We start from the raw sequence: 23,596 nt of genomic DNA, 5'->3' as shown, positions 1-23,596 counted from the left end.
GACTGCCCATCACTGGATGAGATTGACGTAGGGTGTGGATAACCTGCGACAGACCATCTCTGGATGAGATTCATATGTAGGGTGTGGATAACCTGGGACAGACCATCTCTGGATGAGATTCATATGTAGGGTGTGGATAACCTGGGACAGACCATCTCTGGATGAGATTGACATCTAGGGTGTGGATAACCTGGGACAGACCATCTCTGAATGAGATTCATATGTAGGGTGTGGATAACCTGGGACAGACCATCTCTGGATGAGATTCATATGTACGGTGTGGATAACCTGCGACAGACCATCTCTGGATGAGATTCATATGTAGGGTGTGGATAACCTGGGACAGACCATCTCTGGATGAGATTTATATGTAGGGTGTGGATAACCTTGGTCAGACCATCTCTGGATGAGATTCATTTGTAGGGTGTGGATAACCTGCGACAGACCATCTCTGGATGAGATTCATATGTAGGGTGTGGATAACCTGGGACAGACCATCTCTAGATGAGATTGACATGCAGGGTCTGGATAACCTGGGACAGACCGTCTCTGGATGAGATTCATATATAGGGTGTGGATAAGCTGGGACAGACCATCTCTGGATGAGATTGACGTAGGGTGTGGATAACCTGGGACAGACCATCTCTGGATGAGATTGACATGTAGGGTGTGGATAACCTGGGACTACCCATCTCTGGATGAATTGGCAAGACAGAGGAGTCTACAGATCAAGTGCTGGTAAATGGGATAAGTAAAGACGAGCTATTTTGCACTCCAATATTTTGTGTGCAATTGTCAAGACTTGCAGCATTTGCTGACTCTCTTGTGTATGTGAGCCATTTTCTGTGCTGTATAGTTCTGAGCCTTCATATGGAGCACCGGAATGTGACACATGAGAGGCTGTAGATGCCGGAAATCTGGATCAAGACAACACACACAAAATGTTGGATGAACTCAGCCGGGCAGGTAGCAAATCATAAACAAGAGATTTCACAGGTACTGGCAATCCAGAGCAACTCACACAAAATGCTTGGGGAACCCAAGTTACAGGGAAAGGTCGAACAAGTTAGGTCTTTATTCTTTGGAGCGCAGAAGGTTGAGAGGGGACTTGATAGAGCTATTTAAAATTATGAGGGGGATGGATAGAGTTGACGTGGATAGGCCTTTTCCATTGAGAGTAGGGGAGATTCAAACAAGAGGACATGAGTTGAGAGTTAAGGGGCAGAAGTTTAGGGGTAGCACGAGGGGGAATTTCTTTACTCAGAGAGTGGTAGCTGTGTGGAACGAGCTTCCATTAGAAGTGGTAGAGGCAGATTCGATATTGTCATTTAAAGTAAAATTGGATAGGTGTATGGACAGGAAAGGAATGGAGGGTTATGGGCTGAGTGGGGGCCAGTGGGACTAGGTGAGAGTAAGCGTTCGGCACGGACTGGAAGGGCCGGGATGGCCTGTTTCCGTGCTGTCATTGTGTTATGGTTGTAACTCAGCAGGTCAGGCAGCATCTGTGGAGAAGATTCAACAGCCAACCCCTCGATCAGAACTGGAAAGGAAGGGGGGAAGAAGCCAGAATAAGAAGGTGAGAGGGGTGCAAGCTGGCACGTGGTAGGCGAAGGCAGGTCAGGGGAAGGTAGGTGGGTGGGGGTGGGGATGACGTGAGAATCTGGGAGCGTGCAAGTGGAAGAAGTAAAGGGCTGGAGGAGGAGGAGGAATCTAACACAAGAAAAAATTGTCCATAAGAGAAAGGAAGGAGGGAGGTGGTGGGCAGTTGAGAAGGAGTCGAGGGGATCGGAATGGAGAAGGGGAGGGGGAAGAAATTACTGGAGGTTATTGAGGTTGATGTACACGCCATCAGGTTGGAGGCTACCCTGATGGAACAGGAGGTCTAACCTGAGCGTGGCCTCATAGAGGAAGCCATGGACTGACATGTCGGAATGTAAATGGGAATCTCACCTTTTGCAGCAGACAAGGTGTTCAACAAAGCAGCCTCCCCCAGTCTACTGTGCATCAGGTGTCACAGATAAAATAAAATGTATTCATAATGAAAATTATTTTACTAGAATAAAGCCTTTTCCTTCTACATCCACAGTCAGTACTGTTCTATTATGTTCCATAAACCCCATAGGACTGTTACCCCTGACATGTTCCCACCCCCGGGGCGGGAGGAGGAGGGACGGGGCCAGTTGCCAGTTTGGGCTGAGACCCCTCGTTAGGACATGCAATGCGAGTAGATTATGATTGCCTGATTTCAGGTACGTGATTGCTAAGAAAAAAGTGACAAGAAGAAATTGGACCGTTTTTGTTTTGGTCAGAAACTGCCACAGAGGCAAGAAAGCCGAATCTCACCTTCCCTTTCTCCACGGTCCACTGCTCTCCTCTCGGGTTCCTGCTCCTCCAGCCCTTTACCTTCCCACGCACCTGGCCTCACCTATCACCTTCTACCCTCCCCACCCTTCTATTCCGGTGTCTGCCCCCTTCCTGTCCGGCGCTGCAGGGTCTCAGCCTGAAACGGCGAGGGTGAGTCCCTTCCACAGGCTTCGCATTGATCGGGGAGCCGGAGACGGGAGCGCGCTCTGATTGGCGCCGCTCCCGATTCCTGGGAATCATGTGATCCTGATGTCAGCCTTTGTAACATGAGTTGGGCCGGCTCGCTCGATGCGAGTGACCGCAGCTCTGCGAGCGGGGAGAGGGAGGGACGGACGCGAACCGCTCAGTCAGGCCGAGCCACGGCTCCCCTCACCCGGCAGCGCCGTGGACGGACACCCGAGACAGGAGGCGGGCGTAAGCTGGTAGGTTGGCCCTTCGCAGTCCCGCAGCCTCCGGTGAAAGCTGGGCTCCTTTCACGGAGAGTAGAGGCACGGAAAGTAAGGATTCAGGGGTCAGGAGGGTAAGGGGTTTCGGATGACGTGGGGAGGGGGGGGTGGGAGGCGGGTTCGATCTTGCTCTCGGGTGCTGTCCGTGTGGAGTTTGCACGTTCGTCCAGTATCCTCCAGCATCCGAAGACGTAGTCGCTGTAACATTCTCTCAGTATGTGTTGATGGGAACTTGGGGAGAATAGAATTGAATTAACGCAAGTAGGTGGTTAGCATCTACTCAGTGGGCCGAAGGGCCGACTTCTATATCACATTTCTCTGTCTCTACATCACAGCTTGCTGTTCAGAGGCAACAACAAGTTGTATTTGTAGGGTACTGCTTGTATTTCGGGGGGGGGGGGGTTGGGATGGGAGGTGGACGGCCTGAGGTTTGACTGTGGCAGAGGAAAGGAATGTGGGAGTATCGGAGCAGAGATCCCGAAGGGGTTGAGGGAGTAAGTTAGAGGCAGGGGCAGGAGAGGTCAGTATGTGGGGGATGGTGAAGTTAGTGAGGGGAGGTAGAAGTTAAGCAGTTGACTGATTGGGAGCTGATGAGGTACAGGTCACTGGGTGATGGGACCCCAGGGGGGATGGGGTATTGTGGAGCAGGACACTGGGTGATGGGACCCCAGGGGGGGATGGGGTATTGGGGAGCAGGTCACTGGGTGATGGGACCCCAGTGGGGATGGGGTATTGGGGAGCAGGTCACTGGGTCATGGGACCCCAGTGGGGATGGGGTATTGGGGAGCAGGTCACTGGGTCATGGGACCCCAGTGGGGATGGGGTATTGTGGAGCAGGTCACTGGGTGATGGGACCCCAGTGGGGATGGGGTATTGGGGAGCAGGTCACTGGGTGATGGGACCCCAGGGGGGATGGGGTATTGGGGAGCAGGTCACTGGGTGATGGGACCCCAGTGGGGATGGGGTATAGGGGAGCAGGTCACTGGGTGATGGGACCCCAGTGGGGATGGGGTATTGTGGAGCAGGTCACTGGGTGATGGGACCCCAGTGGGGATGGGGTATTGGGGAGCAGGTCACTGGGTGATAGGACCCCAGTGGGGATGGGGTATTGGGGAGCAGGTCACTGGGTGATAGGACCCCAGTGGGGATGGGGTATTGGGGAGCAGGTCACTGGGTGATGGGACCCCAGGGGGGATGGGGTATTGGGGAGCAGGTCACTGGATGATGGGACCCCAGTGGGGATGGGGTATTGGGGAGCAGGTCACTGGGTGATGGGACCCCAGTGGGGATGGGGTATTGGGGAGCAGGTCACTGGGTGATGGGACCCCAGTGGGGATGGGGTATTGGGGAGCAGGTCACTGGGTGATGGGACCCCAGGGGGGATGGGGTATTGGGGAGAAGGTCACTGGGTGATGGGACCCCAGGGGGGATGGGGTATTGTAGCGCAGGACACTGGGTGATGTTCCCCCAGTGGGAATGGGGTATTGGGGAGCAGGACACTGGGTCATGGGACCCCAGGGGGGATGGGGTATTGTAGCGCAGGACACTGGGTGATGTTACCCCAGTGGGGATGGGGTATTGGGGAGCAGGTCACTGGGTGATGGGACTTCATTGGAGATGGGGTGCTGGTGAATGGGACGCTGGGTGTTGTCACTCCTGTGAGGACAGGGTGCTGGTGAACAGGATTCTGGGTGTTGTCACTCCTGTGAGGACAGGGTGCTAGTGAACAGGATTCTGGGTGTTGTCACTCCTGTGAGGACTGGGTGCTGGTGAACAGGATTCTGGGTGTTGTCACTCCTGTGAGGACTGGGTGCTGGTGAACAGGATTCTGGGTGTTGTCACTCCTGTGAGGACAGGGTGCTGGTGAACAGGATTCTGGGTGTTGTCACTCCTGTGAGGACTGGGTGCTGGTGAACAGGATTCTGGGTGTTGTCACTCCTGTGAGGACAGGGTGCTGGTGAACAGGATTCTGGGTGTTGTCACTCCTGTGAGGACTGAGTGCTGGTGAACAGGATTCTGGGTGTTGTCACTCCTGTGAGGACAGGGTGCTGGTGAACAGGATTCTGGGTGTTGTCACTCCTGGGAGGACTGGGTGTTGGTGAACGGGCCACTGAATGCTGAGATTTGTGGTGTGTGGGTAATCAGCAGTTGGAGAACATTGGAATATCAGGTACCTTACTCCACTTAAGCATAGAAAAGGCTAATTCCTTCACAAGGTGTGGGTGCCTAATTACAGTCTCGGAGGTGAAGGTTTAACCATGAGGTTTAACCATGTGTTAAATGCTGATACCATCAGCTGCTGTGCCGACATGATGGAGAGTTGTCACCCTCTCTCTCGACACGTTACTGTTCACTCACTGGCCTGCAAGTCTCAGAAATATTTATGTGAAGTTGTCAAGTACAACGGAGAAACAGGCCTTTTGTCCCAGTGAGTTTGCTGTGGAATCGTACAGCCCTTTGGCCTATTGGGTTTGTGCTGAATATCAGCCACCAGTTTACAGTGATCTTTTTCAGTCTGCCCCCCTTCAAAGTAAGGCTTAACTGCTGCCTACCTTTGCCACTCGACTGTGCAGTGTGGGGTGTGATGCACAGTATATCGTTTTGGGGGCTAATGTAACAAAATTTCTCCTCGAATAGACCGTGGCACTTCTCCACCTTCAGTGAGGCTCTGTGTGAGGAGCCAAGGTGAGCCCTTGGGTGTAGGGAAGGGAGGAATATTCCCTCGCCTCGGACAGCTCAGTGGTTTGGACTAATGTGTGACGGAAGCTCGAATCACTTGGTGGTTTTTGGAGGAGGAGCGGAGAGGTTTCTGTAACGTGCAGAGGGAACATTGTGCAGTCATCCGCACTTCCTTCCCGTGTGGTTTTAGGTTTGCACCAAGCCAATCAGCCCTCCCGGCTGCACGATCGCTGCCGGCTTTCAGGTCCCCACCAAGACCTGAGAGCGATTGGCCTTTGGAAACGAAAGGCCAAAGTTTCCGCCGCGACTTAAGGGCCCAACTGTTGAAAGTAGGAATCACAGCAGTGAGTGAAGGCCATCCAGTTATATGACGTAGGCCATTTGGCCCATCAAGCCTGCTCTGTCATTTGATGATTTATTTTCCCTCTGACTGTGGACTCACTTACTGCACTCTTAGTTCTCAGCACTATGCATTTACTTTTTTTGTCAGTCTTTGTATGTAGTTTCTCATTGATTCTATTCTATTTGTTCTACTTTGAATGCCCACAAAAAATGAATTTCATAGTAGCATATGATGACAAAGACATACTTTGGAAATAAATTTACTTGGAACACTTAACCCCATTCCCCGGTCTTCTCCCTGTATCCTTTGCCTTTCAACCTCCAGTTTAAATATACCCAACGACTTGGCCTCCACAGCCGCTTGTGGCAATGAATTCCACAGATTCACTGCCCTCTGGATAAAGAAATTCCTCCTCATTTTTGTTCTAAAGGGATAAGCTGCCATTCTGAGGCTGTGGCCTCTGGTCCTAAGCTCCCCCACTATTGGTAACATACTCACTAATATTCAGTAGATTTCAATGAGATCCTTCCCTCATTCTCCAGTGAGTGTGAATACACTGTACGGCAACATCAGTGAATGTGAGACCAGGTATCCAGAGGCTTTGCTCATTACAGACGGGGAATTTAACCAGGCCAACCTCAGAAAAGCGCTGCCAAAGTTATACCAACATGTCTCCTGCTCCACTAGAGGCCCGAATATACTTGACCACTGCTACACAGCAGTCAAGGATGCCTACCGTTCCGTCCAACGACCTCACTTCGGAAAATCGGACCATCAGCAGTACTCCTCCTCCCGGCTTACAAACAGAAACTGAAGCGGGAGATCACGGTGTCAGAAGTGGTGTCGCGTTGGACAGAGGAAACGGATGAGGTCCTCCGTGACTGCTTTGAATCGGTGGACTGGTTAGTATTCAAGGACTCGGCAGCTAACCTCAATGAGTATGCCTCAGCTGTCACAGACTTTATCTGGAAATGTACTGTGGACTGTGTGTCTCGCAAGACGATCTGGGTATTCCCTAACCAGAAACCTTGGATGAATTATGAGGTCCAGCCCCTTTTGGAGGCTAGAGCCACAGCTTTTAGGTCCGGAGATACCAGTCGCTACACGGAATCCAGGCGTGAACTCTGGAAAGCCATTAAGGGCACCAAGAGGCAATATCGAGCCAAGTTGGAAGCCCAGGCTAACCAGAGGGATGCCAGTAGACTATGGCAGGGTCTAAATGAGATCACTGGGCGCAAAGAAAAGGCTGAGAATATCAATAACTGTAGCGCTTCTCTTCCTGATGAACTTAATGTATTCTACGCAAGATTCAAACAGAAGAGGAGCATCCCGCCCCCTCTGGATGAACCGGACCTTGTGGCATCAAGATTCATCGTCACCGAGGAAGATGTCAGAAGAGCCTTCCTGAAGATAAATCCAAGGAAGGCGACGGGCCCAGATGGCATCCCGGGACGGGTTCTCCGGGCCTGTGCAAGCGAGCTAGCTGGAGTGTTTGCTGACATCTTCAACTGCTCCCTGCTTCAGTCTAAGATCCCCTCGTGTTTTAAGAAGACAACGATAATCCCGATGCCAAAGAAAAGCAAGGTGGCGTGCCTGAATGACTATCGACCTGTGGCTCTAACATCAATTGCTATGAAGTGCTTTGAGCAATTGGTTATGGCACACATCAACCATAACCTACCGGTCAACCTCGACGCTTTGCAATTCGCCTACTGGAGCAACAGGCAGATGCCATCTCTCTGGCACTACATTCCTCCTTAGAACACCTGGAAAATAAAGACACATATGTAAGGCTCCTTTTCATCGACTACAGCTCTGCCTTTAATACCATCATTCCAAATAAATTGATTCCTAAGCTCCGGAACCTGGGTCTTAGCACTCAGATCTGCAGCTGGATCTTCAACTTCCTCACAGACAAGACCCAGGCTGTAAAAATAGGGGACAAGCTCTCCTCTACAATCACTCTGAACACCGGTGCCCCACAAGGCTGTGTACTCGGCCCCCTGCTGTACTCACTGTACACCCATGATTGTGTAGCCAAGTTTCCATAGAACTCAATATATAAGTTTGCTGATGACACCACAATTGTAGGCCGTATCTTGGGTAATGATGAGTCTGAGTACAGAGAGGAAATTAAGAACCTGGTGGCATGGTGCGAAGACAATAACCTATCCCTCAACGTCAGCAAGATGAAGGAATTGGTTGTTGACTTCAGAAGGCGTAGCGGACCGCACGACCATCTACATCGGTGATGCGCAGGTGGAACAGGTCAAAAGCTTTAAGTTCCTCGGGGTGAATATCACAAATGACCTGACTTGGTCTAACCAAGCAGAGTCCACTGCCAAGAAGGCCCACCAGTGCCTTTACTTCCTGAGAAAGCTGAAGAAATTTGGCCTGTCCCCTAAAACCCTCACTAATTTTAAAAGGTGCACCGTAGAAAGCATTCTTCTAGGGTGTATCACAACCTGGTATGGAAGTTGTCCTGTCCAAGACCTGAAGAAGCTGCAGAAGATCGTGAACATAGCTCAGCACATCATACAAACCAATCTTCCACCCTTGGGCTCACTTTACACCACATGCTGTCGGAGCAGTGCTGCCAGGATAATCAAGGATAAGTCCCACCCAGCCAACATACTTTTTGTCCCTCTTCCCTCCGGGAGAAGGTTCAGGAGCATGAAGATTCGTACGGCCAGATTTGGGAACAGCTTCTTTCCTACTGTGATAAGACTGCTGAACAGATCCTGACCCGGATCTGGGCCGTTCCTTCCAAATATCTGGACCTAACTTGCACTACCTTACTTTCCCTTTTCTATTTTCTAATTATGATTTATAATTTAAATTATTATATTTAATTTGATTTGTACTTAAGGGAGCGAGAAGCGCAGAATCAAATATCACTGTGATGATTGTACGCTCTAGTATCAATTGTTTGGTGAGAATAAAGTAATTAAGTAAGTACAGGCCCTGGGCCATCAAACGTTCCTCGTACGTTAACCCTGACAGCCAGAAGGGAAAGTTTGTAAGTTAGGTTGGAACCAGGCCGGTGGGGGGTAGAAATGGACATGTTTGACAGGAGGATAGAAGCAAGAGCTGATTGTAACTCTGACTGTAAATGTCACAGTCCTTTCGGTAACTGGTTTCCAGGTGCCCAAGGACTGTGGTCGGCAACACGTGCATTATAAACTCCCAGGACAAAACACTTCTGAAGTTCCAAGTGCATTTGTTATTAAGGTACAACCTTGTGATTCACCATCTTACAGGCAGCCAGAAAAGATAAAAGATCCACAGAGAAACACCATCAAACATCCAATGTGCATTTTTAAAAAGAACAAATCATGCAAGCAATTAAAGTAAGCAAATAACATGAACTGCAGAATGAGCCACGGCCACAGAGTCAGTTCACTGCCACAGCCAGTCCGGGGGCCCGATGGCTACAGGCCACGGCCACAGAGTCTTCACTGCCACAGCCAGTCCAGGAGCCTGATGGCTGCAGGCCACAGCCAGTCCGGGGGCCCGATGGCTGCAGGCCACGGCCACAGAGTCTTCACTGCCACAGCCAGTCCGGGGGCCCGATGGCTACAGGCCACGGCCACAGAGTCTTCACTGCCACAGCCAGTCCAGGGGCCTGATGGCTACAGGCCATGGCCACAGAGTCTTCACTGCCACAGCCAGTCCAGGGGCCTGATGGCTGCAGGCCACAGCCAGTCCGGGGCCCGATGGCTGCAGGCCACGGCCACAAAGTCTTCAGTGCCACAGCCAGTCCGGGGGCCCGATGGCTGCAGGCCACAGCCACAGAGTCTTCAGTGCCACAGCCAGTCCGGGGGCCCGATGGCTACAGGCCACGGCCACAGAGTCTTCACTGCCACAGTCAGTCCGGGGGCCTGATGGCTACAGGCCACAGAGTCTTCACTGCCACAGCCAGTCCGGGGGCCCGATGGCTACAGGCTACGGCCACAGAGTCTTCACTACCACAGTCAGTCCAGGGGCCCGATGGCTGCAGGCCACGGCCACAGAGTCAGTTCAGTGCTGAGATGAGTAAAACCTCCTGGGACAGTTGAGCTGAACACCGGATCATACTTTGCCCCTGGCCTCGCTGTCTTAATTTTTTAAATTTCTGTGTAATCTGTGTACTTTCTATGCCATTAACAAACACTTACAGAACACACATCAGGTCAGGCTGCATCTGTGGAGAAAGAAAGTTTGTGTTTTGGGTCTCAGGTTTTCAGCATCTGCAGTCTTTTTAAACTTCTGACTTGTGTTTCGATGAGTTGGCTTGGGTGGAGCATTGGCCTTGTTCCAAAAAACAAAATCGGCTTGTAAGCTAGATTCGTCATCTATTTGCAGCCTCAAGCCTTGCCCCTCCCCACCTCTGTAACTCTCCGAAAACCCTGCATGGTTCCTCCAGTTATGCCGCTGTGATCATCCTCTGCCGTGGCTGAGTAAGTCCTCGGCATCCGCGATCCGAAACTCCTACCTGCTTGGGGACACTCTGAGAACGCTGCTGTTACGGGCGCTACATAAATGCAAGCTGTCATTTGTGGCATCGAAGTGCTGAGTAATTTGTGCAGACCGATACTGAAACGCAAGTTTCGTGAGGAAGTCGGCACAGAATGAATGGGACAGCAGCTCTCCTCACTTCCCTGGAGCCTGACCCCAATCTCGTCACTTTCTGCTGTCGCAGGCTCCGTTAATAAAATGACTGGAGGTGTCAAGGTAATGCCCAGTGTCATCCCACTAACTTCCTCACAAAGGGTGGCAATTAATGAAGCCTCTAGTTGGTTGTGATCAAAGTCATTCACCAAAGAGCAGGATTCTAGCAAAGTTCTCCCTTTTGTTGCAATGAATGCTGAAGGAAGGAAGCCAAGCAAATTATTACATATCGTTATAAATAGTATGACTTCCTTTATTTACTACACGCGTATGCTCGTGGCAAGCCCCGTGACGCGGGACGGTAGCAGATTCGTAGGTGCCTTTCGGTCCGTTGTGGCCGTGCTGGTGGTCTGCGACACAGCACGCAGACGGGACTCAGTGACTGAATGGGAGTGGTGGATGAATCCCACTCCCCCAATATGACTGGCCTGCTGCTCAGGGGCTTCGTATTTAGAGATTCAGAATTAGGTTTAATATCGCTGGCATACATCACGAAATATGTTGCTTTGTGGCAGCAGTACTTTGCAATATAAAATGAAGCAATATAGAAATTGCTTCTAGCAATATAGCAGTGTAGAAATTGCAATGTAGAATTACTGGAGAGAGAGAGAGAGAGAAGTAAATTCTTAGAGATACAGCGTGGTGTAGGTCCTTCGAGACTTGCTGCCCCAGCAACCCCCGAAAACCTCGATTTAACCCTAATTAATCATTTACAGTGACCAGTTAACCTAGCCGGTACGTCGTTGGGTTGTGGGATAATACTGGAGGTTGCGTAGAAGACCCACACACTCCACGTGGAACGAGCCTCCTCGGAGAACAGCACCAGAGCTGTAATGGCATCTCGCTGCCCTGTCACGTGTGGTCGTGCTCAGGGGTTCAATCGCTGCCCTGTCACGTGTGGACGTGCTCAGGGGTTCAATCGCTGCCCTGTCACGTGTGGTCGTGCTCAGGGGTTCAATCGCTGCCCTGTCACGTGTGGACGTGCTCAGGGGTTCAATCGCTGCCCTGTCACGTGTGGTCGTGCTCAGGGGTTCAATCGCTGCCCTGTCACGTGTGGTCGTGCTCAGGGGTTCAATCGCTGCCCTGCCACGTGTGGTCGTGCTCAGGGGTTCAATCGCTGCCCTGTCACGTGTGGTCGTGCTCAGGGGTTCAATCGCTGCCCTGCCACGTGTGGACGTGCTCAGGGGTTCAATCGCTGCCCTGTCACGTGTGGTCGTGCTCAGGGGTTCAATCGCTGCCCTGTCACGTGTGGTCGTGCTCAGGGATTCAATCGCTGCCCTGCCACGTGTGGTCGTGCTCAGGGGTTCAATCGCTGCCCTGTCACGTGTGGTCGTGCTCAGGGGTTCAATCGCTGCCCTGTCACGTGTGGACGTGCTCAGGGGTTCAATCGCTGCCCTGCCACGTGTGGTCGTGCTCAGGGGTTCAATCGCTGCCCTGTCACGTGTGGACGTGCTCAGGGGTTCAGTCGCTGCCCTGTCACGTGTGGTCGTGCTCAGGGGTTCAGTCGCTGCCCTGTCACGTGTGGACGTGCTCAGGGATTCAATCGCTGCCCTGTCACGTGTGGTCGTGCTCAGGGGTTCAGTCGCTGCCCTGTCACGTGTGGTCGTGCTCAGGGGTTCAATCGCTGCCCTGCCACGTGTGGACGTGCTCAGGGGTTCAGTCGCTGCCCTGTCACGTGTGGTCGTGCTCAGGGGTTCAATCGCTGCCCTGCCACGTGTGGACGTGCTCAGGGGTTCAGTCGCTGCCCTGTCACGTGTGGTCGTGCTCAGGGGTTCAATCGCTGCCCTGTCACGTGTGGACGTGCTCAGGGGTTCAGTCGCTGCCCTGTCACGTGTGGTCGTGCTCAGGGGTTCAGTCGCTGCCCTGTCACGTGTGGTCGTGCTCAGGGGTTCAATCGCTGCCCTGCCACGTGTGGTCGTGCTCAGGGGTTCAATCGCTGCCCTGTCACGTGTGGTCGTGCTCAGGGGTTCAATCGCTGCCCTGTCACGTGTGGTCGTGCTCAGGGGTTCAATCGCTGCCCTGCCACGTGTGGTCGTGCTCAGGGGTTCAATCGCTGCCCTGTCACGTGTGGACGTGCTCAGGGGTTCAATCGCTGCCCTGTCACGTGTGGTCGTGCTCAGGGATTCAATCGCTGCCCTGTCACGTGTGGACGTGCTCAGGGGTTCAGTCGCTGCCCTGCCACGTGTGGTCGTGCTCAGGGGTTCAATCGCTGCCCTGTCACGTGTGGTCGTGCTCAGGGGTTCAATCGCTGCCCTGCCACGTGTGGACGTGCTCAGGGGTTCAATCGCTGCCCTGTCACGTGTGGTCGTGCTCAGGGGTTCAATCGCTGCCCTGTCACGTGTGGTCGTGCTCAGGGATTCAATCGCTGCCCTGCCACGTGTGGTCGTGCTCAGGGATTCAATCGCTGCCCTGTCACGTGTGGACGTGCTCAGGGGTTCAATCACTGCCCTGCCACGTGTGGTCGTGCTCAGGGATTCAATCGCTGCCCTGTCACGTGTGGACGTGCTCAGGGGTTCAATCGCTGCCCTGCCACGTGTGGTCGTGCTCAGGGGTTCAATCACTGCCCTGTCACGTGTGGACGTGCTCAGGGGTTCAATCGCTGCCCTGTCACGTGTGGTCGTGCTCAGGGGTTCAATCGCTGCCCTGTCACGTGTGGACGTGCTCAGGGGTTCAGTCGCTGCCCTGCCACGTGTGGTCGTGCTCAGGGGTTCAATCGCTGCCCTGCCACGTGTGGTCGTGCTCAGGGGTTCAATCGCTGCCCTGCCACGTGTGGACGTGCTCAGGGGTTCAATCGCTGCCCTGTCACGTGTGGACGTGCTCAGGGGTTCAATCGCTGCCCTGCCACGTGTGGTCGTGCTCAGGGGTTCAATCGCTGCCCTGCCACGTGTGGACGTGCTCAGGGGTTCAATCGCTGCCCTGTCACGTGTGGTCGTGCTCAGGGGTTCAATCGCTGCCCTGCCACGTGTGGACGTGCTCAGGGGTTCAATCGCTGCCCTGTCACGTGTGGTCGTGCTCAGGGGTTCAATCGCTGCCCTGCCACGTGTGGTCGTGCTCAGGGATTCAATCGCTGCCCTGCCACGTGTGGACGTGCTCAGGGGTTCAATCGCTGCCCTGTCACGTGTGGTCGTGCTCAGGGATTCAATCGCTGCCCTGTCACGTGTGGACGTGCTCAGGGGTTCAGTCGCTGCCCTGCCACGTGTGGTCGTGCTCAGGGGTTCAATCGCTGCCCTGCCACGTGTGGTCGTGCTCAGGGGTTCAATCGCTGCCCTGCCACGTGTGGACGTGCTCAGGGGTTCAATCGCTGCCCTGTCACGTGTGGACGTGCTCAGGGGTTCAATCGCTGCCCTGCCACGTGTGGTCGTGCTCAGGGGTTCAATCGCTGCCCTGCCACGTGTGGACGTGCTCAGGGGTTCAATCGCTGCCCTGTCACGTGTGGTCGTGCTCAGGGGTTCAATCGCTGCCCTGCCACGTGTGGACGTGCTCAGGGGTTCAATCGCTGCCCTGTCACGTGTGGTCGTGCTCAGGGGTTCAATCGCTGCCCTGCCACGTGTGGTCGTGCTCAGGGATTCAATCGCTGCCCTGCCACGTGTGGACGTGCTCAGGGGTTCAATCGCTGCCCTGTCACGTGTGGTCGTGCTCAGGGATTCAATCGCTGCCCTGTCACGTGTGGTCGTGCTCAGGGATTCAATCGCTGCCCTGCCACGTGTGGACGTGCTCAGGGGTTCAATCGCTGCCCTGTCACGTGTGGTCGTGCTCAGGGATTCAATCGCTGCCCTGTCACGTGTGGACGTGCTCAGGGGTTCAGTCGCTGCCCTGCCACGTGTGGTCGTGCTCAGGGGTTCAATCGCTGCCCTGCCACGTGTGGTCGTGCTCAGGGGTTCAATCGCTGCCCTGCCACGTGTGGACGTGCTCAGGGGTTCAATCGCTGCCCTGTCACGTGTGGACGTGCTCAGGGGTTCAATCGCTGCCCTGCCACGTGTGGTCGTGCTCAGGGGTTCAATCGCTGCCCTGCCACGTGTGGACGTGCTCAGGGGTTCAATCGCTGCCCTGTCACGTGTGGTCGTGCTCAGGGGTTCAATCGCTGCCCTGCCACGTGTGGACGTGCTCAGGGGTTCAATCGCTGCCCTGTCACGTGTGGTCGTGCTCAGGGGTTCAATCGCTGCCCTGCCACGTGTGGTCGTGCTCAGGGATTCAATCGCTGCCCTGTCACGTGTGGACGTGCTCAGGGGTTCAATCGCTGCCCTGTCACGTGTGGTCGTGCTCAGGGATTCAATCGCTGCCCTGTCACGTGTGGTCGTGCTCAGGGGTTCAATCGCTGCCCTGTCACGTGTGGTCGTGCTCAGGGATTCAATCACTGCCCTGTCACGTGTGGTCGTGCTCAGGGGTTCAGTCGCTGCCCTGTCACGTGTGGTCGTGCTCAGGGGTTCAGTCGCTGCCCTGCCACGTGTGGTCGTGCTCAGGGGTTCAATCGCTGCCCTGTCACGTGTGGACGTGCTCAGGGGTTCAATCGCTGCCCTGTCACGTGTGGTCGTGCTCAGGGATTCAATCGCTGCCCTGTCACGTGTGGACGTGCTCAGGGGTTCAGTCGCTGCCCTGCCACGTGTGGACGTGCTCAGGGGTTCAATCGCTGCCCTGTCACGTGTGGTCGTGCTCAGGGGTTCAATCGCTGCCCTGCCACGTGTGGTCGTGCTCAGGGGTTCAATCGCTGCCCTGTCACGTGTGGTCGTGCTCAGGGATTCAATCGCTGCCCTGTCACGTGTGGTCGTGCTCAGGGGTTCAATCGCTGCCCTGTCACGTGTGGTCGTGCTCAGGGATTCAATCACTGCCCTGTCACGTGTGGTCGTGCTCAGGGGTTCAGTCGCTGCCCTGTCACGTGTGGTCGTGCTCAGGGGTTCAGTCGCTGCCCTGCCACGTGTGGTCGTGCTCAGGGGTTCAATCGCTGCCCTGCCACGTGTGGACGTGCTCAGGGGTTCAATCGCTGCCCTGTCACGTGTGGTCGTGCTCAGGGGTTCAATCGCTGCCCTGTCACGTGTGGTCGTGCTCAGGGGTTCAATCGCTGCCCTGTCACGTGTGGTCGTGCTCAGGGGTTCAATCGCTGCCCTGTCACGTGTGGTCGTGCTCAGGGGTTCAGTCACTGCCCTGTCACGTGTGGACGTGCTCAGGGGTTCAGTCGCTGCCCTGTCACGTGTGGACGTGCTCAGGGGTTCAATCGCTGCCCTGTCACGTGTGGACGTGCTCAGGGGTTCAGTCGCTGCCCTGTCACGTGTGGACGTGCTCAGGGGTTCAATCGCTGCCCTGTCACGTGTGGTCGTGCTCAGGGGTTCAATCGCTGCCCTGTCACGTGTGGTCGTGCTCAGGGGTTCAATGTCCATTCAGAAGTCTGATAGTGGGGGGGGGGGGAAGAAGTTGTTCCTGAAATGTTGAGTGTGTTTCAGGCGTGTGGGCCTCCTCGATGAGGAGAGGGCATGTCCTGGGTCTAGCACGGTAACAGGCCCTTGGAGCAAATCCATTCCCCCACGAATTCCCTACTGCGCATTTTCTCTCTCGATCTTTCCCCACTTGCCATGGGGCAGTGTCCCGTGGCTGATTAGCAACCCAACCAGTATGTCTTTGTGTGAATGTGGGAGGAAACCAGAGCACCAGGAAGAGCTTGTGCATTTGCAGACGCTGGAAATCTGCAGTAAAGCTTGAAAATGCAAGAAGCACTCAGCAGGTCAGGCAGCATCTGTGGAGAGAGAAACAGTCACCATTTTCTGGTCAGAGTCTCTTCTGAGGAAGAATCCGAGGCCTGCAAAGCCCGTTGTTTCTCTTTCCTCAGGAGCCGCCTGCCCTGCCGGGTATTCTCAACACCTTCTGTTTTGGTGGCTGGGAGAACGTGCAAACTCCACACAGACAGCATTACAGCTGAGCACCTGCGGCCATCTCGGGCTCCCAGTTGTCAGCCTCTTCAGCTCTTGCCACGTTGACCAGTCAGTCCTCAACCTCGTCCACTGCCAGAAAACATGGTATTCCACCTGGGTGGTCTACACGCACATTGAGTTTTCCAATTTCAGCCTACCCACACCGGTTCTTCCTTTCTCTCTCTCTCCCTCTAACACATCCCCAACCTCTTCCCAAACTCCCTCCACCCCAGCCCTCCATTTCCAATTTTCATTCTCCATAATCTGTTAACTTTCCTGCTGGTGGGTTTAGTTGCCTAGGCGGGGGCAGAGGAGTTTGGTTTAATCTCTGCTCAAATACAAAGTAAACAAAAGCACAATTTCACTCTTGCACGTGGTTCCATGTTGACAGGAAATGGAGGGGGGAGCAATGCTGAGCTGAGAATTGTTTATTGAGATACAGTGGCCCTCCAGGCTGCACCATCCAGCAGCTCCTGATTTAACCCCAGCTTAATCACGGGGCAATTTACAATGACTAATTCACCTACTAACTGGTGTGTCTTTGGACTGTGGGAGGAAACCCAGACATTCCAAGGGGAGGGTGTACAGACTCCCTCCAGAGGACGCTAGAACTCCGACACTCCGAGCTGGAATAGACAGTAGGTGCAGGAGTAGGCCATTTGGCCCTTCTAGCCAGCACCGCCATTCACTGTGATCATGGCTGATCATACACAATCAGTGCCCCGTTCCTGCCCTCTCCCCATATCCCTTGACCCCGCTATCTATAAGAGCTCTATCTAACTCTCTTGAATGCATCCAGAGACTTGGCCTCCACTGCCTTCTGGGGCAGAGCATTCCACATATCCACCACTCTCTGGGTGAAAAAGTTTTTCCACATCTCTGTTCTAAATGGCCTACCCCTTATTCTTAAACTGTGGCCTCTAGTTCTGGTCTCACCCATCAGCGGGAACATGCTTCCTGCCTCCAGCGTGTCCAATCCCTTAATAATCTTATATGTTTCAATCAGATCCCCTCTCATCCTTCTAAATTCCAGTGTATACAAGCCCAGTCGCTCCAATCTTTCAACATATGACAGTCCCGCCATTCCGGGAATTAACCTTGTGAACCTACGCTGCACTCCCTCAATAGCAAGAATGTCCTTCCTCAAATTTGGAGACGAAAACTGCACACAATACTCCAGGTGTGGTCTCACCAGGGCCCTGTACAGCTGCAGAAGGACCTCTTTACTCCTATACTCAATTCCTCTTGTTATAAAAGCCAGCATGCCATTAGCTTTCTTCACTGCCTGCTGTACCTGCATGCTTGCTTTCATTGACTGATGTACAAGAACACCTAGATCTCGTTGTACTTCCCCTTCTCCTAACTTGACTCCATTTAGATAGTAATCTGCCTTCTTGTTCTTGCCACCAAAGTGGATAACCTCACATTTATCCACATTAAACTGCATCTGCCATACATTTGCCCACTCACCCAACCTGTCCAAGTCACCCTGCATTCTCATAACATCCTCCTGACATTTCACACTGCCACCCAGCTTTGTGTCATCGGCAAATTTGCTAATGTTACTTTTAATCCCTTCATCTAAATCATTAATGTATATTGTAAACAGCTGCGGTCCCAGCACCGAACACAGCACCCCACTGGTCACAGCCTGCCATTCTGAAAGGGACCCGTTAATCACTACTCTTTGTTTCCTGTCAGCCAGCCAATTTTCAATCCATGTCAGTACTCTGCCCCCCAATACCATGTGCCCTAATTTTGCCCACTAATCTCCTATGTGGGACTTTATCGAAAACTTTCTGGAAGTCCAGGTACACTACATCCACTGGTTCTTCCTTGTCCATTTTCATAGCTACATCCTCAAAAAACTCCAGAAGATTAGTCAAGCATGATTTTCCCTTCATAAATCCATGCTGACTCGGACTGATCCTTCTACTGCCATCCAAATGTGTCATAATTTCCTCTTTTATAATTGACTCCAGCATCTTTCCCACCACTGATGTCATGCTAACCGGTCTATAATTCCCTGTTTTCTCTCCCTCCTTTCTTGAAAAGTGAGACAACATTAGCCACCCTCCAATCAGCAGGAACTGTTCCTGAATCTATAGAACATTGGAAAATGATTACCAATGCGTCCACGATTTCTAGAGCCACCTCTTTAAGTACCCTGGGATGCAGACCATCAGGTCCCGGGGACTTATCAGCCTTCAGACTCAACAGTCTATCCAACACCGTTTCTTGCCTAATATAAATTTCCTTCATTTCATCCTTTACCCTAGATCCTTTGGCCACTATTACATCTGGGAGATTGTTTGTGTCTTCCCTAGTGAAGACAGATCCAAAGTACCTGTTCAACTCATCTGCCATTTCCTTGTTCCCCATAATAAATTCACCCGTTTCTGTCTTCAATGGCCCAATTTTGGTCTTAACTATTTTTTTGCTATTCACATACCTAAAGAAGCTTTTACTATCCTCCTTTATATTCTTGGCTAGTTTACCTTCGTACCTCATTTTTTCTTGGCGTATTGCCTTTTTTGTTATCTTCTGTTGCTCTTTAAAAGCTTCCCAGTTCTCCAGTTTCCCGCTCATCTTTGCTATGTTATACTTCTCTTTTATTTTTATACTGCCCTTTACTTCCCTCATCAGCCACGGCTGCCCCTTATTCCCCTTAGGATCTTTCTTCCTCTTTGGAATGAACCGATCCTGCACCTTCTGCATTATTCCCAGAAATACCTGCTATTTTTGTTCCACTGTCTTCCCTGCTAGGGTATTGTTCCATTGAACTTTGTCCAGCTCCTCCCTCATAGCTCCATAGTTCCCTTTGTTCAACTGTAATACTGACACATCTAATTTTCCCTTCTCCTTCTCAAATTGTAGGTTAAAACATATCATATTATGGTCACTACCTCCTAATGGTTCCTTTACCTCGAGGTCCCTGATCAAATCCGGTTCATTGCACAACACTAAATCTAGAATTGCCTTCTCCCTGGTAGGCTCCAATACAGCTGTTCTAAGAATCCATCTCGGAGACACTCCACAAACTCCCTTTCTTGGGGTCCAGTACCATTCTGATTCTCCCAGTCTACCTGCATGTTGAAATCCCCCATGACAACTGTATCATTACCTTTGGGACCTGCCAGTTTTAACTCTTCATTCAACTTACACCCTACATCCAGACTGCTGTTTGGGGGCCTGTAGATAACTCTCATTAGGGTCTTTCTACCCTTAGAATTTCTCAGTTCTATCCATACTGACTCTACATCCCCAAATTCTATGTCCCCCCTCGCAAGGGACTGAATATCATTCCTCACCAACAGAGCCACCCCAACCCCTCTGCAAGTCAGTCTGTCCTTTTGATAAGATGTATAACCTTGAATATTCATTTTCCAGGCCCTGTCTGCTTGAAGCCATGTCTCAGTTATTCCAACAACATCGTACTTGCCAATTTCCAACTGAGCCTCAAGCTCTTCTACTTTATTCCTTATACTTCGTGCATTCATATATAATACTTTTAATTCGGTACTTCCGTCTCCTTTCATATCAATTCCTATTTCACTTGGCCATACTGTATGAACTCTTCTTGAGCTTTCTACTCTATTGATTCTGCTGTCCTTTTTAACTTTTCTTATTTTCACTTTCCCTTTAACTCCATCCTTATATTTCCAGTTCATCCCCTCCCCCCCACTACTTAGTTTAAACACATTCGTGTTGCAGTGGCAAACCTGTCTGCCAGAATGCTGGTCCTCCGCCTATTAACGTGCAACCCGTCCCCTTTGTACAATTCATCCCTACCCCAAAACAGATCCCAGTGGTCCAAGAATGTAAATCCTTGCTTCCTGCACCAGTTCCTTAGCCACACATTCAGATCCATTATCTCCCTGTTCCTGCCCTCTCCAGCACGAGGAACTGGAAGCAAACCGGAGATAACCACCCTGGAAGTCCTACTTTTCAGCCTTTTTCCGAGTTCTCTGAAGTCCCGCTGAAGAATGTCCTTCCTCTTCTTCCCGATGTCATTTGTGCCGACATGCACTACCACTTCCGGCTGTTCACCTTCACCCTTGAGGATTCCCTGCAATCGGTCCATGATGTCCTGGATCCTAGCACCAGGGAGGCAACACACCATCCTTAAATCTCGCCTGTTGCCGCAGAAACCCCTTTCCGTACCTCTTACTATGGAGTCCCCTACTACAACGGCTCTTCCTGATGTCTGACTCCTCGGCTCTGCTTCTGCACCAATTTTCGGCTCGCAGACCTGTCCGCCTCTCAGACTGGCATTATCTTCTGTCCTGACAGCTTCCAAGAAGGTGAACCTCTTTATGAGAGGTACATCCCCCGGGGTCTCCTGTACTTCAAGCATCCTTTCCTTCCTCATCGTCGCCCCCTTTCTCTCTTCCGGTATCCTCGGTGTAACGACCTCACTGTAGGTCCTGTCCAGAAAACCCTCGTTTTCGCGGATAAACCTGAGGTCATCCAGTTCTTTCTTCAGTGCTCCTTCAGAAGCTGAATCTGGACACACTTTCCACAGCTGTAGCAGCCGGGGGCACCATCAGTGTCCCTGACCTCCCACATCATGCACGTAGCACACTGAATCAGCTTAGCGGTCATGTCTTCACCCTCTGCAATTGTGCCTGGCGTAGTCTCCTCGCCGAAGACTCTCGAGCCAAAGACTAGCACTTTTCACACCAGGCACTCCCCTCGACCAGGCCGCTTCCCGACAGGCCGAATAGTGACATGCTAACTGCTGCAGATTGTGAAGCCTGGGGCAGAGCGGAGTGTTACTCATTGGAGTAGTTTTAACAAGTTCTTTGGCGAGGGAAGGTGCATAGAATTTGTGTTTAAACTTCCAGAAAAAAGTAGGTGGGGCCCCATCTAGGCCCAGATTGTGGCTTGGGTCACAGAGCATGGACACGGTGGCCAGCAAGGGATTTTGCTGGTACTTGAGGGCCTGAGTTCTAGGGAAAGGTCAAATAGGTTAGGACTTTATTCCCTGGAACTTGGGTGAATATGGGGAGATTTGATAGAAGTACACAAAATTATGAGAGCGACAAGGGATAAATGCAAGCAGGCTGTGTTTGGGTGAGACTTGAACTGGAGGTCATGGGTTAAGGGTGAAAGGTGAAATAACCTGAGGGGAACTTCCTCACTCAGAGGGTGGTGAGAGTGTGGAACAAGCTGCCAGCAGAAGTGGGGGATGTGGATTTGATTTCAACATTTAAGGGAGATTTGGCTAAGTACGTGGCTTACCGGGGTATGGAGGGCTATGTTCCAGCTGAGCATCGAAGGGACGAGGCAGAATAATAGATTCAGCATTGACTAGATGTTCTGTGCTGTGGTGTTCTCTGACGCTGACTCAAGTCTGCAGAGCAAACCATCTGTCAGAAGTGCTGAGCACATCCCTGGTATCAGTCTACCCGCCATCGTGTAAACGTATACACAGAAAAGGGCCAGTGACATCACGAAGGGTCCCACCCACCTTCCTCATAGACAGTTTGTCCCACTCCCATCAGGGAGGAGACTGTGTAGCATCCACTCCAGGACCACCAGACTCAAAACCAGTTCCTTTCCCCAATCAGTAAGGCCGATCAACACCTCCACCTACTAACCCACCCCTCCACACCCCCCAACCACCCACTAACCCACCCCTCCACACCCCCCAACCACCCACTGACCCACCCCTCCACACCCCCCAACCACCCCTCCACACTCCCCAACCACCCACTGACCCACCCCTCCACACCCACCAACCACCCACAGACCCACCCCTCCACACCCCCCAACCACCCCTCCACACCCCCCAGCCACCCACTGACCCACCCCTCCACACCCCCAATCACCCACTGACCCACCCCTCCACACCCCCCAGCCACCCACTGACCCACCCCTCCACACCCCCAATCACCCTGTAACCCACCCCTCCACACCCCCAACCACCCAGTAACACACCCCCAACCACCCAGTAACACACCCCCAACCACCCAGTACACACCCCCAACCACCCACTAACCCACCGCTCCACACCCCCCAAGCACCCACAGACCCACCCTCCACACCCTCCAAACACCCACAGACCCACCCTCCACACCCCCCAAACACCCACAGACCCACCCTCCACACACCCTCACCACCCACTAACCACACTCCACACCCCCTCACTACCCAGTAACCCACCCTCCACACCCCCCAACCACCCAGTAACACACCCCCCAACCACCCAGTAACACCCCCCCAACCACCCAGTACACACCCCCAACCACCCACTAACCCACCCCTCCACACCCCCCAACCACCCAGTAACCCACCCTCCACACCCCCCAAACACCCAGTAACCCACCCTCCACACCCCCCAAACACCCAGTAACCCACCCTCCACAACCCCCCAAACACCCAGTAACCCACTCCTCCACACCCCCAATCACCCCCTGACCCACTCCTCCACACCCCCAATCACCCACTGACCCACTCCTCCACACCCCCAATCACCCACTGACCCACCCCTCCACACCCCCAATCACCCACTGACCCACCGCTCCACACCCCCCAAACACCCACTGACCCACCGCTCCACACCCCCCAAGCACCCACAGACCCACCCCTCCACACCCCCCAAACACCCACTGACCCACCCCTCCACACCCCCCAAACACCCACAGACCCACCCTCCACACACCCTCACCACCCACTAACCACACTCCACACCCCCTCACTACCCAGTAACCCACCCTCCACACCCCCCAAACACCCACAGACCCACCCCTCCACACCCACCAACCACCCAGTAACCCACCCCTCCACACCCCCCAACCACCCACTAACCCACCCCTCCACACCCCCCAACCACCCACTGACCCACCCTCCACACCCCCCAAACACCCACAGACCCACCCTCCACACATCCCCAACCACCCACTGACCCACCCTCCACACCCCCCAAACACCCACAGACCCACCCTCCACACATCCCCAAACACCCACTAACCCACCCTCCACACCCCCAACCACCCACTAACCACACTCTACACCCCCTCACTACCCAGTAACCCACCCTCCACACCCCCCAACCACCCCTCCACACCCCCCAACCACCCACTAACCCACCCCTCCACACCCACCAACCACCCACTGACCCACCCTTCCACACCCCCCAACCACCCACTGACCCACCCCTCCACACCCCCCAACCACCCACTGACCCACCCTCCACACCCCCCAAACAC

At 53.2% G+C, this 23,596-nt stretch overlaps 1 protein-coding gene across 3 annotated transcripts in view; it reads left to right on the top strand.

Moving 5' to 3' along the window:
• Positions 1–2,203: 2,203 nt before the first annotated feature.
• The window catches only part of LOC140716642 (5'-3' exonuclease PLD3-like), a 55,450-nt gene continuing 34,057 nt past the window's right edge, over positions 2,204–23,596 (top strand). Inside the window, exon 1 of one of the 3 annotated variants that reach the window (XM_073029468.1) lies at positions 2,204–2,249. The gene's annotated coding sequence lies outside the window, so the exon portion shown is untranslated. Of the gene's footprint in view, positions 2,250–2,542; positions 2,787–2,825; positions 2,862–23,596 lie in introns of those variants that run through there. The other 2 variants (XM_073029466.1, XM_073029467.1) reach the window with 2 other exon arrangements.

The sequence above is a fragment of the Hemitrygon akajei genome, chromosome 25 (genome assembly GCF_048418815.1).
Source record: "Hemitrygon akajei chromosome 25, sHemAka1.3, whole genome shotgun sequence".
NCBI lineage: Eukaryota > Metazoa > Chordata > Chondrichthyes > Myliobatiformes > Dasyatidae > Hemitrygon > Hemitrygon akajei.
The sequence above is the reverse complement of the archived record's forward strand: the minus strand, read 5'-3'. Positions and strand labels throughout refer to the sequence as shown.